This window comes from Giraffa tippelskirchi, chromosome 6 (assembly GCF_054371585.1).
Source record: "Giraffa tippelskirchi isolate mGirTip1 chromosome 6, T2T-mGirTip1v1.2.pri, whole genome shotgun sequence".
NCBI classification, from domain to species: Eukaryota; Metazoa; Chordata; class Mammalia; order Artiodactyla; family Giraffidae; genus Giraffa; species Giraffa tippelskirchi.
In genome coordinates this window covers 46,028,417-46,046,274 of record NC_137280.1, presented here as the reverse complement: position 1 = coordinate 46,046,274, position 17,858 = coordinate 46,028,417, and the positions used below count along the sequence as shown (strand labels likewise).

Sequence of the window (17,858 nt, the reverse complement as noted above, 5' to 3'; positions counted from 1 at the left end):
GGACAGTTTTTGTGTTCACACGCCATCTCTATTGCATCCTGACTGGTGTAGTTTAGAACTAGCTCCTAATTGTATCTGTGATCTGTATTTCTCCTGCGCTTTGTGGTCTGGGCCTTTGTACCTCCTCTTGAAGGTCTCTGAACTGGTTTCTAACTTCATTCTTTCTCATTCCTTCTTGCCCCAAAACAAATTAGATTTTTCTGAAAGAAATTAGATTTTTCTAGTGAATGTATGGCTTTTTACTTTATCTTTATCTTTCTCAAAAACATGTGTTGACTCACCAGGACCTACTGAAAACCTGTACAGACTCCTGGACTTCTCTACTCAGGACCTCCCAGTCTTTTGAAGTCCTATGAAGAAATGAACCAATGGTTCTGGTTGATGTTGCCTGCCCATAGCTTGTGTTTTTCTGTTTCTGTGTCTTACTCATTATGTTTTTCTCCAAGGATCTGTAAGTAGGAATTGTGCCTTTGGGTCATTTTTACTCCTGATAATCAATTTCTAATGCACTGCCAGCCCTGTAGTGAACCTGGAGAATTAATGAGGGGACAAATGAATTTCAGGTGAAATAGATCATTGTTAGTATGTACCTTTTTATCTCTTACATTTCCACGTGCATAGTAGTATTTTAATAAACTGAATGTAGGAAAAGATGAGAGCAATGGGATTGAACCAAGAGTTGATGGATATTATTATAAATAGATAGTGTGGCAGTGAGGCTGTGCCTGAGTATTAAAGTGTTATATTTTACATGTAATTATATCTTTTCAACTGTATCTTACTCTCATTTGGTATACTTAGTATGTGTTGGGAATTCTGTAACAGCCTTTTCCAAGAGTAAAAACTGCTCAGGCTTCCCAGGTGGCTCAATGGTAAAGAATCTGTCTGCTAATGCAGGAGACATAAGAGATGCAGGTTTGAACCCTGGGTTGGAAAGATTCCTTGGAGTAGTACATGGCAACTAGCTCCAGTATTTTTGCCTAGAGAATCCCATGGATAGAGGAACCTGATGGACTACAGTCCACAGGGTTGCAAGAATCCAACATGGCTTAATAACTGAGCCACACACACACGCAGCAACTGCTCTGACATCCGGCTCTCTAGATTAGTTTTGTCTGACTTTAAATGTCAAAGGATTTATTCAGTATATACTCTTTTGTGTCTTGTATCTTTCACTTGATATTTGTGCCATCTTTCCACATTATTGAATGTAGTTGTAGTTCAGACATTCTTTCTGCTTTATAGTATATCGTTCTATGAATATATCATAATTTATTCATTCTGTTCTTCATGGACATTGGGGGGGTTTCTCGTTATTGACTCTTATGGAGAGTCCTGCTATTAACATTCTTATGAATGTCTTTGGTAAACCTATGTCCACCTTTCTGTTGGGTGGTTTTCAGATCGCTTTGTGACTATTTGTGCTTGTTAGTTCTATCTCTAGAAGTAGCCTAAGTGTCATTTTACAGTATAGTGACTAGGATTTATTTTTTTCTTTCTCATCATAGTGCCTCACAAGCAGAATTCAAGTTTAGAGTTGTTATTCAGGAAATATATGTTAATTAGTCACTTAGAAGTTCTAAAACACATATGCTTGGCTTCTCTAGAAAGTTCTAAAATAATCATAGTTTCCATGCCGGTCTTTAAGTACAAAAGATAGGAAATATCCTTTTAATTAGACATTCCTGTTGAATTAATAACAGCTTATTGGAAATTTTTTCATCTGCCCAGAGCTATTGTTTGTTGTTTTGCAAATAGCGTGAGAAAGAAAGTTAGTTTGTTTCTTATAATGATAAAAGAAAGGACACTAATAAGAAGCTCCAGTTTCTGTGTAGTATTATACCTAAGGGTTTTAAGCTTCAGTGAATTATTTGTAAGGATAGCACTGATAAATGGTATTGGTGGATGTAATTTGTAAATAGTCTTAGAGTACATATTCTCTGTTTTTATGAGTTATGTGTTTAGAGTTTCATCACGTCATTTACTGTAAATAAATTAATGGGAACTAAAATTATAATTTTTTAATTCATATCAACCTGAATTTCTTCATTCATTGCTTATTTGCTATAACATTTGTACTATTTACTTTAAAAATTGCAATGATAAAAGCCATTCAAAATAAGCCAGGTCTGGTTATTTTCAATCCCAACACATTTACCTAAATGCCAATACCATATGGAAAAGTTTGACTCCAATATGCCAGACTTTTTTTTTTCCCTCTTGGACAAAAAATGAGTGACATGGAGATTCAAATTAATGTCAGATGGTTTTGTAGCCTGTGGTTTTTGTTTGTGGTCTTTACCTTTGAAGAATCAGGATATATAAAAAGATTAAAGGATCTTTCCAACTATCCAGCTTAAAATATATATATTTGCAAGCAAATGCCATGCATTTTCTAACTTGGTATATTCTTGTTCCTTTAATTGCTAAGTATGTTCTTTTTTAATAGTGTGATATCTCTTACATCTTCTCATTTATTTATTCAGCAAACATTTATTGAGCGTTTTCTGTGGGGCAAATAGATGCTACTTTGGATCCTTTCATTTTCATAGACATGGCTCTTTCCTGAGGGAGATCACAGTCTACTGGGAATTCCGGATCTGGAGACAGGTATGCACTGTATAACATCTAGTAGATATTGTAGGGGCTTCCCCAGTGGCTCAGTGGTAAAGGATTCACCTACAGTGCAGGAGACGTAGGTTCAATCCTTGGGTTGGGAGGATCCCCTGGAGGAGGAAATGGCAATTCACTCCAGTGTTCTTGCCTAGAGAATCTCATGGACAGAGGAGTCTGGCGGGCTACAGTCCATAGGGTTGCAAAAGAGTAGGTTGCGACTGAGTGACTAAACAACAAGATGTCATAGAGATGTTAGATATGATTGAATAGAGCAAAGTAGGATCAGAGCAACTCATCCTGCCTAGGGGTTAGGGTCAAGGTTAGGGATAGGGAAGGAAGCTTTAACTGAGACTTCACGGAAGTATAAGAATTCAAACAAAGGAGGAGAAGGAAAGATCTTCTGTGCAAAGGGAGTAGCATAACACATAGATCAGAGGTGAGAAAGGCTTGCATGTTCAGAAAACGGTGGTCAGTTCCATTTGCTTAGAGCTTAATGCACGTTGGAGTGAAGAGGAGAGGGGAGGCATGGGGATAAGGTAGCTTACCATTGAACTTGAAATATGGCAGTAATCTGGGACCTGGTAGTCCTTTGTGAAATTGGCAGGAGTTGGATAAAAGGTAGGCATTTGACCATCAAAGAGAATGGCAGTGTTTCAAAATAGCAAACAAAGAAGAATATGAACCCTGGGGAAGAAAACCCCAGTTTGTTTTCAGAACAATAAGTTGGCCAACCCTGAAGTGGAGATGCTCCAGATGAAATGGGAACACCCTTCAGAGAGATGCCTCCATGGAGTGCTGTGAAGCACTGAGCATGGCTTGCTTTATTTCTTCGTCTCTACTCACTGACCTCGGAGACGGCAGTGGCACCCCACTCCAGTACTCTTGCCTGGAAAATCCCATGGACGGAGGAGCCTGGTAGGCTACAGTCCATGGGGTCGCACAGAGTCGGACACGACTGAAGCGACTTAGCAGCAGCAGCAGCAGCACTCGCTGACCTGGATGAAGTCACAGAGGGCAACTGGGAAAAAGATATTAGGTGTTTTAAACTAATGCCTGAAAAAAGGGGAGAGAGACTGTTATGGAAGTAAATACCATCTTAGCAGGAAGACCTGGATACATTTTGGGGTGAAAGTGTCTCTCTGCCCTTCATCAAGGCATTTCATTACATTCTGGACATCATGTTTTAAGAGATCATTACAGAGAAGAGAATGGCTGGAGGATGGCAGCCAGGGCCCTGAAACATCTGGGAAAGATACTGTAGGCAAATCAGGTAATGAAACGGAGGCTGTGAACCCTTGAATTGAATAAAAGACAAGACAGTTGTTGAAAGCAAGAACTATCCGGAGGGAATTCAACAACCACTGAATGAAATCAGGGAGTTTAAGTTCTATGGTAAGATGATTTTTCTAATGATTTTCATTGTGAGTAAAGAAGTCAACAACATTGAAATAAATGCCTCTAAGATAATGAGCTTCTTGTGGATGGGGAATGTTTGAGTTGTGAATGTGTGCCAACTTGTCAGTGCTGGTATGCGTTGTGGGAATTTCACCTAATGATCTTCAGTGTCCCTAGAAGATGACTGAGAAACGTAAAAGACGACACTCTTAATGTCCTCAACATGTGCATGAACCAGGTGGTCTCAGCTGGGTGCATTTCTGAGCCCCATAGCCAGTGAGCCCAGGGCATGAGGTCAGGCTGTGTGCTGATAGGTTTTTTGGAGGCTGACTGGTAGGAAATGACTTAGTTGCTAAATTGAGATGCAGTCAGTAATAATTGCAGACACTAGGAAATGAGTGTTTGGTAGTGCCTGATGCTCAGCTGGGTACTTTATACTCATTGTCTGACTTAATCATAACAGCAAACTTGAATGGTGGGGTTTTTTAGCCTCCCCTCCTTCGAGTAGAGTTATAGAGGTTAAGTAACTTGAGTTCAACTGTTGCATTTGTAGGGCCTTTCCAGGTGGCACTACTGTGGTAAAGAATCTGCTTGCCAATGCGGGAGACATAAGAGACGTGGGTTTGATCCCTGGGACGAGAAGATTCCCTGGAGGAGGAAATGGCCACCCATTCCAGTATTCTTGCCTGGAGAATCCCATGTACAGAGGAACCTGGCAGGCTACAGTCCATAGGATTGCATAGAGTCAGATGCAACTGAAATGAGTTGGCATGGATGCACACACATGGCGTTTTTAGCTGAGTCATGTTGAGAGTTACTTACTGTCTCTGTGCCTCGGTTCCACCATCTGAAAGTGTGGATAATAATTATGCCTGCCGCATAGGTGTGTTGTGAGGGTCAAATATGTCTGGTACACAGTAGATGCTCAATAAGAGTTTGCTATCGTATTGTAATTTTTATTATGACTTTTAGTGTCCAAGTCTAGATCGTTGTGAAGATTGAGTTAACCCATGTCAGGAGCCTAACACCATGCTGGGCACCTCGTAGTAATACATCTAACTCACCCTGTGGTCAGTCCTGCTCTGGGAAACTGTATCATTGTACCTTGAAGAATTTCTATGTATTCTTCAGAATCCTCAGTAAATACTATGTATTCTTCGGCTCCTTAGTAAAGCCTTTCCATGTCACCTTTTCTATTTTCAGAGCGATCTGATCACTCCGTCTTATGTTCCATGAAAATAAGTTTGTGCAATATAGTTTTAACTCAGGTATTTTTATACATGTATGTGTCTCCTTCTGGGTTATAAGCTCAAGGGGACAAAGATAGATTTATTTGTCATTCATTCCTTAGAAACTAGGATGGTGCAGGGCACACAGTATTCAATAAGTAATTCTTGAACAGCAAAGCACCTTTTGCCATAAAGCAGGGATCAAGATTTTGGACTCAAATCTAGGGCACTCTGCCAACAGATCTTGCTGCTAAGCACGCATAGAGACATAGCCCTGCTAGTGTAACTTGATTAATATATGCTCGATTAAATCGAATTATTACTATGGGTTTTTCATTTACTGAACTCCTTTTGGTAGACATGAATTTCTCTCACTTCCCACGTAGGTATGCCAGCCAGGAGCTGTGGCAATTCAGGGCCAAGGGTCCATTGCTGTTGCCTGGAAGACGTACATGTCTGCGGGTTCAAGCTGTGTTTTAATAAACAGGGGCTTAAACACTCTGTGATGCGAAGTACAGCTGAGTACTCTTTCGAGTGCATGGGCAGATCATGCTGAATGCTTTTCTGGGTCATGTTCATTTCATAAAAAACAGTCAATTCCCAACCTTCCCAGAAGAGGAAATGCTGAAGGTCCCTAAGCTGCAGTGCAGGGCCAGGAGGAAGCCAAGGACCAACTGGAGGAGGGGCCCACTCCCTGTCCTTTCCTTGGCGAGTCACCCAGTCCCACAGGTCCCCATGCAGCTGCTTTCAGGCTAAATTCGTGCCGCTGCTTAAATGCAGAAGGTCTTTTTCTTTTTCCTTTTGTGGCAACCACATCGTTCCCAGTGACCGGAGCAACATGACATAGAAGCAGAAAAAAAGCACCCCAAGTTCTTGCCAGTTGCTAGGCAGAGAAAATGCCTTTGGATATTTGCAGTATGCTTCCCATGTTGATTTCCTAATCATGAACTTGTTTTCCAAGCCAAACACAATAGCATCCTGAACACTCATCAGTGTTTGGTAGATTTTGCTGCCAAACTCATTAACAGATTTTGTTTTAGAGGAATGAGGATAAGGGGATGCTTTGGGTAAAGAAGTAGCTTGGTGGGAGATTTGATTTTTTCTCTATTGAAGAGTTCTTTCTAATTTTTTGACACAATGTGATTGATGTTAATTCTTCTGGCTATGTTTATTTTAATTTCAACACAGGTAGTTTTTAGATTCCTCAAATCTAAAAACTCAAAGGGTAAAAGGTAAAGAATCTAAAGGCTCAAAGGATTAAGAATCTGCCTGCAATGCGAGAGACCCAGGTTCAATCCTTGGGTCAGGAAGATCCCCTGGAGAAGGGAATGCCAACCCACTCCAATATTCTTGCCTGAAGAATCCCATGGACAGAGAAGCCTGGCGAGCTACAGTCCATGGGGTTGCAAAGAGTCAGACACGACTGAGTGCCTAAAACACACACAGTTTTTAGATTATACTTAACCTTGATGCTAATATGTCTGCAAAGGATATTGCCACGTTATCTTTTGAAAAATCTGATGAATTAATGAGAAGTACTTCACTTTGGATCTAAACATCATGATTAAAGCATGCAATGATGTACTTGTGTGCTGATGAAACTTACTTTTCCTTATTGTCAAGGATGGGAAAACAACTATTTGCTCTGGATTCCAGACTTCTCACTGCTAAGCAGGACAGCCTGTGAGTCCTGAAATTGGAGGTTGAAAACCCTGGGAAGCCTGTTGAGTATAGCAGGCTTCAAGGAAAGCAGGAAGGAATGTCTTCCCTGGATGGACAGACACATTTAGAAGGGACAGGAGCAAGGGAGCAGCAGACGGTGGTCTAAGAGGGAGGTCCGGGCTTGGCTGGTCCTGGGGTCAGTCCCTGACCTGTGGGTGTGAAGCTGGTACCTACCAGAAATACCCAAAGGGATATCTCTTTAATTCTGTGCTCAGGACCACGAGGGTTCTAGCAGGGTACGCAACTAAAGGAACACAGCCTCCTGGAGGCTTTCAGGAAGCCTTGTGACTAGGAAGACACATATAGTGGTGGAAACATCTCAGGCCAGCTGTCACTTGGGAGATGGAAGTTCAAAGTTAATCTCACTTGGTTGGTAAAAGAGTATTGAGAGGAAAGTTCATTTTCCTAATACTTCCTTTGACTGGAGACAAGAGAAATGGGAAAATGATTAATGTATTTTTTTCTAGGATCTCTTGGGTCTAATCAGATTATACTAATGAAAACGATTTAAGGTGCAAGGCAGAGCACCGACTGCATTGTGTGAATAAACTTTTAAAAATTCTCACAATAATCCAGTGAGGTAGGCATTTTATTCTCCTCTGCTTATAGGTGGGACATGGGTGCACAGAGAGGTTAGGCAGTTGCCCAGAATCACCCAGCTCTGGGTTTTGAACCATGTCTTGTGACAGAGTCCCTGTTCTTAGCCAGTATGGTCTACTGCCTGGGCGTGCAGGGGTCATAGATCTTATCTGTAATATCTGGATTGGTGTCCAAGCTCTCTGTAACACTTCCATGAGCATTGTTCTCACTGGATTTAAGTCACTGATTTCCAGTTGTGTGACTTCTGTCATCCTGCAGAGGTCTGACTTCCTACTGTACTGGTGCCAGGGACCTTATGAAGTTGTTGGACACAGTGCCAGTAACCTGGGGCTGAGAGAAACGGGGAGATGGGGACCTTCACAGATCCCTGTGACCCTTTTCAGCTCCTGTCAGGGGAATAGAGATACTCTTTCATTGCCACAGTTTAGAGTTCAGTGAAACCACAGTTAAAAAAATCTCCAAATCACTCATTTCTGATGTGTTTAGGTCTCTTTTAACATCAATATTTCCATCTTTCCAGGATGGTGTAAAGGTGGTCAACTCTCCATAAAGGTTAAGCTAGCACATCATTGGCCTGGCAATGCTAACTAAATCAATTCAGAGCCACTATTGGCATTTTAAGGCTTCCCTGGTGGCTCAGATGGTAAAAAATATGCCTGCAATGCAGGAGATGTGGGTTTGATCCCTCAGTTGGGAAGATCTCCTGGAGAAGTGGATGGCTACCCACTCCAGTATTCTGGCCTGGAGAATTCCATGGACAGAGAAGCCTGGTAGGCTACAGTCTATGTGGTCGCAAAGAGTCGACATGACTGAGGGACTAACACTGAATAACTGACTGATTGGCATTTTAAGCTTATTTCTTTTTATTTTCTGTACTGTTGGAGCTCCTTTGGAGTGTTTATCATTCCCCTCCAACCCTTTGTGGTCCTGCCGGGATTCTGGGGTTATCTCTGTGGGTAGAGCTATGTGCATTGGGTACAGAGTTTCCGTTCTCAGATGTGTCCAGAATGAAGTCACAGACTGGCACTGAGAGGCCTCTGCAGTTCCAGGGAGAGATTCAAGTTCCCCTCCTGCCTTGCTCCCCCATTTTCTGGTTTATGTGCTGGACTAAAGGCCTGTCTTCCAACAGATTTGTTAGCTTCTGCCTCTGGGTCTGGCCTCACATGGTTTCCTTTGCCTTTTACCTGACATCCTGCCCGTGGAAGTCCTTCTTGGTCTAGGATGTTCCAACCTCATCTTTTCTAAATGGCTGTCCACAATCCTCTGCATGCAGCTTGTCTCTTCCCCTCACTGTAGGGCTTCCCTGATGGCTCAGAAAGTAAGAGACCTGGGTTCAATCCCTGGGTCAGGAAGATCCCCAGAATAAGGAACTGGAAACCCACTCTAGTATGCTTGCCTGGAGACTTCCATGGACAGAGGAGCCTGGTGGACTGTAGTTCAGTTCAGTTCAGTTCAATCGCTCAGTCGTGTCCAATTCTTTGTAACCCCATGGACTGCAGCATGACAGGCTTCCCTGTCCATCACCAACTCGCAGAACTTGCTCAAACTCATGGCCATCACGTCGGTGATGTTATCCAACCTTCTCATCCTTTGTTGTCCCCTTCTCCTCCTGCCTTCAATCTTTCCCAGCATCAGCATCTTTTCAAATGAGTTGGTTCTTCACATCAGGTGGCCAAAGTACTGGAGTTTCAGCTTCAGCATCAGTCCTTCCAATGAATACTCAGCACTGATCTCCTTTAAGATAGACTGATTGGATCTCCTTGCAGTCCAAGGGACTTTCAAGAGTCTTCTCCAACACCACAGTTCAAAAGCATTAATTCTTCGGCACTCAGCTTTCTTTATAGTCCAACTCTCACATCCATACATGACTACTGGAAAAACCATAGCTTTGACTAGACAGATATTTGTTGGTAAAGTAATGTCTGTATAGTTCATGAGGTTGCAAAGAGTTAGACACGACTGAAGGAGCCTGTCTTCGTCATTAGGGATTCTGAAGAACTGGAAATTGTGTATGTGTGTGTGTACGTGTGTGATCTCACATGGGCGTGCACAGTGTCTCTGCCATCCCCATAAGGGGGATGAATAGCAGCCACCAGAAGATGCTTTTTCTGTTTGAATGACCACCCCTGGCCCTCCCCTTTCACTTTTTGCCTCTTCCCGTAATGGAAACCTCGTCCTGATGCCACGAAAAAGATCTGAACACTTCTGCCTTCTAGTCAGAGAGTTTTGGATCATCTCTCTTATGATTCTTTTAATTTTCAAGATGCTGCAAATCCCACAGCTGCCTAGCATCTGCCTCCATCCTTCTCCTCGGGTCTTCTTTTCCTGCCCACCCCCCACCCCTGCTGTGAGCCCAGGACTAAATTAAGAGCAGGGGGTTGATGGTGGATGAAAGGGGAGGCAGGCTGTGGTCACGGCACTTGTGGTGGCCCTTCTATCATTATTTCAGTTTTGCTGATGGAGGAACTGAAGCTCGTGGTGATGACGGAGTGCAGCTGGGATGTGAAGCCCATTTCTCCACCCAAAGCCCATGTTGTCTTTGCCAGTTCTCCCTGAGTCCCCTGAGCCCTGTCCTGTGCCTGGTGCCAAGGACTCCTCACTCTACTGGGTCCTCGCCTCTGTCCTCTCCAAGAGGCTTGGGGAGCCCCACTGTGTAGAGAGTAAGCCACTCACTGAGGTCCCGCCATGGATGGTGGAGGAGCCCACTATTCAGGCATGCACTGGCTGGCTCTTCCCTCCATCACACTGTCTCCTGACTGCCCCGAAAAGATGGGATGCGTTTCCTGGCTTCTGTATCCCCAGGGTGGCTGCCCACCTGTCATCTCCTAGGCCCCCAGCCTAACTGTAGGTGGTCTCTTACTTGATTAGCTTATCACTTTGTAAGGAAGTTGAAAACTCAGAAGCTACCTGGGATTGTATACATGACAAGTTGTTGTTATTCAGTTGCTCAGTCGTGTCTGACTCTTTGCAACCCCATGGACTGCAGCACACCAGGCTTCCCTGTCCTTCACCATCTCCCGGAGCTTGCTCAAACTCATGTCCATTGAGTTGGTGATGCCATCCAACCATCTCATCCTCTGTTGTTACCTTCTCCTCCTGCCTTCAGTCCTTCCCAGCATCAAGGTCTTTTCTAATGAGTCAGCTCTTCTAATCATGTAGTCAAAGTATTGGAGCTTCAGCTTCAGCATCAGCCCTTCCAATGAATATTCAGGATTGATTTCCTTTGGGATTGACTAGTTTGATCTCCGTGCAGTCCAAGGGACTCTCAAGAGTCTTCTCCAACACCACAGTTTGAAAACATCATTTCTTCAATGCTCAGCCTTCTTTATGGTCCAGCTCTCACATCTGTGCATGACTGTGTCAAGTAGGTGATGATAACTGGCACATTGGAGAGTCTGTGTCCTGTCCAGAGGGCAGAGAAGCCAGCTCCAGTGTTGCTAAGAGCGGGTGTGGCTCCCATGTTCCCAGAATGCCTGCCTTTCCAGAATAAGCTGGAATTCTGGATTTTTATCTGAGTTTTCCAACATTTTAAAACACGGAGCCAGCAAATCAATTGGGTGTGGACCAGACTTCCAGGCAACCATGTTATGACCTCTGCCTGGGGACCTTAGTGCCTGCTACTACATTATGTGGTCTGCCTGCCCTGTAGGCATCTAGATTTGTGACCCTTGATTTGGAAAAAGGAGAGCAAAATTAATAAATGAAACATAGATATGGGAAAAAATATAAGAAAAGAAAGTTAATGTTTGATTAAAAAGATTATGCTGAAATAAGAGGAGCGAGTCTCAGTTTACATTTAAATGTAAGTGGCATTTTAATTTAGTGACTTGGAAGAACACTAGAGAATCTTAAAATATTTTTTCTCCAAATTAAATAGCTATCTGTCTACTAAATTTTATTTAAGAATGATTTTTAAATGTGTTTTTAAAACTTTTAAATGTTGAATATTCTAAGAATTAAAAATTTCCAGATCTGGTTAAATATTAGACTACTGAAATGTTTTTTTAAAAAAATTTTCTCAACATGAAATTACTTGAACGAATAGTGTTTTTATTACTTTGCCATTCTGGATACATTCCTATAGTTTGATAAGTATTTGAACTGTTTAACCAAATTAGCACAGAGCTTAGACTTTATTAGCAATGTCTTAATAATATTGCTCTATATTTCATGCAAGTCTATTAATAATTTTGCCATTTTAAGGTAGCAAACTTATGACTTTACCATAGCAATTCGAAATTATCTTAGTATTAGGTAAAAATAGCTAATTTGTCCTTTTTAAAATTACTTAATGTGGCATTGATATTGCTAAATTCAATCACCTTCTGAAGATTCAAAATGATTACCCGCAAGGCTATGGATGAGGATTCTCTGGTGGTTCAGATGGTAAGGAATCTACTTGCAAGGAGGAGGCTTTGATCCCTTAGTTGGGAAGATCCCCTGGAGAATACCCACTCCAGTGTTCTTGCTTGGAGAATTCCATGGGCTGAGGAGCCTGGTGGGCTACGGGCATGGATTAGCAAAGAGTCGGACACGACTGAGTGACTAACACACACACACACACACACACACACACACACACACACACACACACAAAGCTTTGGAAGTACCCTAAATAGGCATTCAAAATAACCTACATAGGGACACACTTTAAGAAATACCACATTCCATAAACAATTATCTCCATATTTTTCCAAATATGTAACTTGCATACCCAAAATGCAGACATGTTTTCAAAATGAATATTTTCTGCCAGATGAAGCAGTAATTTCTGGGTTTGAAAGCTTCCTGAGTTGCTCATCTGTAGAAGTGTGAATCTCTGCACTGAATCTGAGTATGGTAGAGCTGCTGGGTGGGGCTGGTGCTGCCTGTGCTGTGCATCTGCACTCCCTGGTGGCTCAGTGGTAAAGAATCCTCCTGCAGTGCATTAGCCGCAGGAGATGCAGGTTTGATCCCTGGCCCAGAAGATCCCCTAGAGAATGGCATGGCAAACCACTCCAATATTCTTGTCTGGAGAATCCCATGGACAGAGGAACTTGGTGGGCTACAGTCTATGGGGTCACAAAGAGTCAGACACAACTGAAGTGACTTAGCACGCATGCACACTGTGCATCAGTGGTTCTCAAGCCTGTCTGTGCATTACAATCACCTGGGAAGCTTTTGTAGTAGATCCAGATCCACCCCCAACAGATCTGATTTACTTAGCTTGGGGTAAGGCCTTGGCAATTTTTTTTTTTTTTTAAACATTTCCTCAGATGGTTGTAATGTGTAGCCAGGGATGTGAACTGTCTCCCATCTGGGGAATGTTTAGAAACAAAATGTGTAACAGATATGGTGAGCAAACTGTGGAAGATAGTGGAGGACAGAGGAGCCTGGCATGCTGTAGTCCATGGGGTTGCAAAGAGTTGGACACAACTTAGCGACTGAACAACTGTAACGAAGTCTGACTTGAGTTCATATGCTTAACCTTCATACCAAAGTGTTCAAGTAAAACACTCATGGGGTGAAACAGGGAACAAAAATGAGCAAAGCTGCTGGAGGGTAAACGTCAGGGAGTGGTGAGGACTGGGGCACACATAGGGGCACCAACACTCATCTCTAGACAATTGCTGCCAGACAGTTATGTGGCCCCCAGATGAGTCAAACATCTGATTTTTTAAGAGGTAATCTAAAAATCTTTAATTTTTAACATGAATCTTTCTCAACTTTTAAACATAGCAAGCCTCGATTAAAAATTATACTATCTACACAGTTTTTTATTTTTGCTTAAGGAAAGCACTGGTCAAGGATAGAAGTATTGAAAAGATAGTACAAACAATTTATCAAGCTCTTTGAAATGGGAGCATATAGATGCTTTGGATGAGAGATTGATCTTTCCCATAGACAGGGCCCATATTAACCTAGACTAGCTCTTTGTCTTACTTTCTCCAGAACTGGTATAGACTCATCTTCTGTGAGGCCAAAGCTAAGCTCTATGTGCAGGAATGTCACAGTGGTCTGAAGGTTAAATCAAGGACATCTACTAGTTTCTTTGCCATCTCTGGGTTCAGTAAGGATGAGGATATGGTGATGCCAAAGACACAGGTGTTAAGATATAACCCCCTAACGAACCTAACATCCTGGTTTTGCTCTATTTTTGTGGCTGAATTTCAAATTTCTGTGCTTGTATGTTAATTAGTCTGAGCTGAGAAGTATGACTAATATTTCCTTAGTATTTATTCATTCAGAAAGCATGTAGGCTGAGAAATATTTAAAAGCTTGGAGAAATAGAAGATTCCATAATTTTACGGAACATTGCTTAAACTCTGATTTGATCAGATATTGAGCCTTTAAAAAAAACATTTGCGACTGGTTAAAGATAACCAATTTTTAAAGACAAATTTATCCTTTAATGTTCTAATACAGCATACAGTGGTTTAGGCATTCTTAAAAACAGAGCAGTGTTTTGCAAGAAACATCATTGTTTATGTCATTACAACCATAGGACCTAAATGTTAGCACTTTGGTTTAGAAGCAAAGCTTATTTTCTATAGCCTCTGGTGGCTCAGATGGTAGAGTCGGCCTGCAATGCAGGAGACCCAGGTTTGATCCCTGGGTTGGGAAGATCCCCTAGTGAAGGAAATGGCAACGCACTCCAGTATTCTTGCCTGGAGAATTCCACTGACACTTGGCAGGCTACAGTGCATGGGGTGGCAAAGAGTCAGACATGGCTGAGCCACTACACTTCTATAGCCACAGTTCAGATTCTGTTAGTTTGGGTTATTCATCTGAATATAATAGGAACTGCTTCTAGTTAGAGGACGCAAACTGAGTTCTTTCAGAGAACATAGAGAGTCATGACTGGTGCCTTAGAAAAAGAGGGGCAATGTAATTAGTTATTTTTAAGGAGAAACTTCAGTTGAACGCATTTCAACTAGAAGTTCTGAGGTTATGAAAAATTGCAGTGTTTACCTTCAAAAATAATATCTGAAGATTGTGAACTGTTTATTTCAGAAATTGAAGAACTTGAAACTATCCTTGGCTTATGTTTGTAAACAGATTTCAAAATGTTTTATATTTTTTAATGGTGAGAAAATAATTATTAAACATAATTTTTAAATTATTTCTAGATTTATAAGTATGGATGGATGTTTGATCATCTAAGAGTTCTGTTTGTTTTAAAAACAGTTTCTCAAGTTAATGCTTTGCTTTGGGTATATTTTCTGACCCTATAGCACATGTTATTAGACTGTATCCCTTCTCAATATAACACCATCCATTTAATCAGATGATTGAGGATGAGATGTCTAGTTTGTAGTTATAATTCTAGTTTCTTAGAATAGTATATCTTACAACTACTTTTTGAAATTTTGGAATATTACTTCATTTCAATAGCTATTTATTGAACATTTTCTATATGCTAATCACCATGGAGCTGCCCAAATATAAGATTAAATGCCCAATAAATATTTTGTCCAATAAATTATATTGGCCATTTAATTAAGAAAAATGTAGGTCATAGGATTGAGGAAATCTTTATGGACAAAGTGGGCTTTAATCTATGTCCTGAAGGATGGATTGAGTTTATACAGGTGTGTAGACACAGTTCTCATCATTAATAACACTGATGACTAAAGGAAGGAGTGATTGAAGTCATAGGATGACTTTAGGAAGATAATTGGCTGAGAGATAAATTAAAAAGGAATGATTAAGTTCTGTAGAAATGATGCGTAATAGTTATATGTAACTTTAAACTGATTATTGCTTCTTTGCTGTCAGCTATTCATGGGTGATTTCATTGGTTAAAGCATACGTCTAAAGCAAGCCAGACCAACCATGTTTTCTTCTGTTCCAAGGCATGGACACTCTTACTGTCTAAGAAATGTGTTGCACTGGTCATCAGTGGGTGGGCTGGCTGACCTGAGACTAGAAAAAGCCTGAATTAGCCCAACCCAGGAATCATCTCGTTGGGATAGACTGTAACAAAAATTCAATTATTGGAGTTGTCTTAATGTTGTTACTCAATGTATTATTGTAAGTTTTGTGGTGGAGAAGAGAGGATACTGTTTTACTTTACAGCCTTTTGATGTCAACTAACTGGTTGTTAAAAACCTTGCATGAAATAGCTTCCTGTCCTTGAAGATGATAATAAAGATTATGAATTATTTTCACATAATTACATATTAAGCAATTGTTGGAAAATTTGAATTCAAAAAAGAACACTGATGAAAAGAAAGAGTTATGCCAGACAGATTTAGATTGCCTTTGTTAAGCATCTATTATGTATAAGATCCTGTGTTAAATTCTATGGGAGAATCAGAAACAGATTTCGTCCTAGTCTTCAAGAATTTTCTCAGTAAGTTGCTTTGCTGACTAAACCGTGGGGTCCAGGGAATGATTTAGCCCATCGTTGTGATCTTGAGTATGTGCCAGTCAGTAACATCCAGATATTAAAAGCAAGAACTATGCCTGGAGTTAGATCTGGAAGACATTTTATGCTACAAAGTTCTGTAACATTTAAAAATAATTTGCTATGTGTATAATTCTACCCTAAAGTTAATTTTTAAACATTTTGAGTGGGAAGAATTCTCTTAATCTTTATCCTTTCTTCTCCCATTCTCTCCCTTCCCACAGTTTTCTCTTCCCACCTTTTCTTTTCTTTTAGACTAATTATTGGTGTATTGTTTACATCCACTGCACTCTATACACAATGTTGCATGATAAATGTTTTATGGATAATGCAAGTATAAATTTTAGAGGTATTTTAAAGCCATAGAGTAGAATTTACATGACTTTTCATGGTTAAATTCCTTATGATTACTATAATGTATAGTATTTCTTAAAAGCCTTTTTGATTATTGATTTTAATTTTTTATCTTCACTGATATATATCACAAACAGAATATGATATAAACTCTTGGTTTGAAGATAACTGATGATTGGCAGTTTAGCTTATTTTTAGAGTATCGTTTGTAGTCCTAAATAAAACTAGGTATATGTACTTAAGTAATATTGCAACTTGAAAATAGTTGTCTTTACATAACAGACAAAATTAGTTTGTTTCTACCATTTCATTATCCAAGATACCACACCATGTTGAATTAATTTTTTTTTTCTTGAGAAAACTATATTTATATAGAAAACTTTCAAATATTCAGCATGAGTGAAAAACTTTTATTTGGTGATAGGCTGGATCATCGAAAAAGCAAGAGAGTTCCAGAAAAACATCTATTTCTGCTTTATTGGCTATGCCAAAGCTTTTGACTGTGTGGTTCACAATAAACTGTGGAAAATTCTGAAAGAGATGGGAATACCAGACCATCTGACCTGTCTCTTGAGAAACCTGTCTGCAGGTCAGGAAGCAACAGTTAGAACTGGACATGGAACAACAGACTGGTTCCAAATAGGAAAAGGAGTACGTCAAGGCTGTATATTGTCACCCTGCTTATTTAACTTATATGCAGAGTACATCATGAGAAACGCTGGGCTGGAAGAAACACAAGCTGGAATCAAGATTGCTGGGAGAAATATCAATAACCTCAGATATGCGGATGACAACACCCTTATGGCAGAAAGTGAAGAAGAACTAAAGAGCCTCTTGATGAAGGTGAAAGAGGAGAGTGAAAAAGTTGGCTTAAAGCTCAACGTTCAGAAAACTAAGATCATGGCATCTGGTCCCATCACTCCATGGGAAATAGATGGGGAAACAGTGGAAACAGTGTCAGACTTTATTTTTTTGGGCTCCAAAATCACTGCTGATGGTGACTGCAGCCATGAAATTAAAAGACGCTTACTCCTTGGAAGGAAGGTTATGGCCAACCTAGATAGCATATTTAAAAGCAGAGACATTACTTTGCCAACGGAAGTCCGTCTAGTCAAGGCTATGGTTTTTCCAGTGGTCATGTATGGATGTGAGAGTTGGACGGTGAAGAAAGCTGAGCACCGAAGAATTGATGCTTTTGAACTGTGGTGTTGGAGAAGACTCTTGAGAGTCCCTTGGACTGCAAGGAGATCCAATCAATCCATCCTAAAAGAGATCAATCCTGGGTGTTCATTGGAAGGTCTGATGTTGAAGCTGAAACTCCAATACTTTGGCCACCTCATGCGAAGAGTTGACTCATTGGAAAAGACCCTAATGCTGGGTAGGATGGGGGGTGGGAGGGGAAGGGGACAACAGAGGATGAGGTGGTTGGATGGCATCACCGACTCGATGGACATGGGTTTGGGTAGACTCCGGGAGTTGGTGATGGACAGAGAGGCCTGGTGTGCTGCAATTCATGGGGTCGCAAAGAGTCGGACACGACTGAGTGACTGAAC

General features: G+C 41.0%; 1 protein-coding gene and 1 long non-coding RNA gene across 3 annotated transcripts in view; one reads left to right on the top strand and one right to left on the bottom strand.

The window, feature by feature from the left end:
- The window catches only part of PREX2 (phosphatidylinositol-3,4,5-trisphosphate dependent Rac exchange factor 2), a 278,656-nt gene that overhangs the window by 29,227 nt on the left and 231,571 nt on the right, over positions 1 to 17,858 (top strand). The gene's annotated exons all lie outside the window — the stretch shown is intronic.
- Positions 8,414 to 11,301, bottom strand: LOC145510482 (uncharacterized). The gene is made up of 2 exons (XR_014057053.1): positions 10,544 to 11,301; positions 8,414 to 9,055 (listed from the first exon to the last, which is right to left on the bottom strand). It is a non-coding gene; the product is annotated as an uncharacterized LOC145510482 (long non-coding RNA).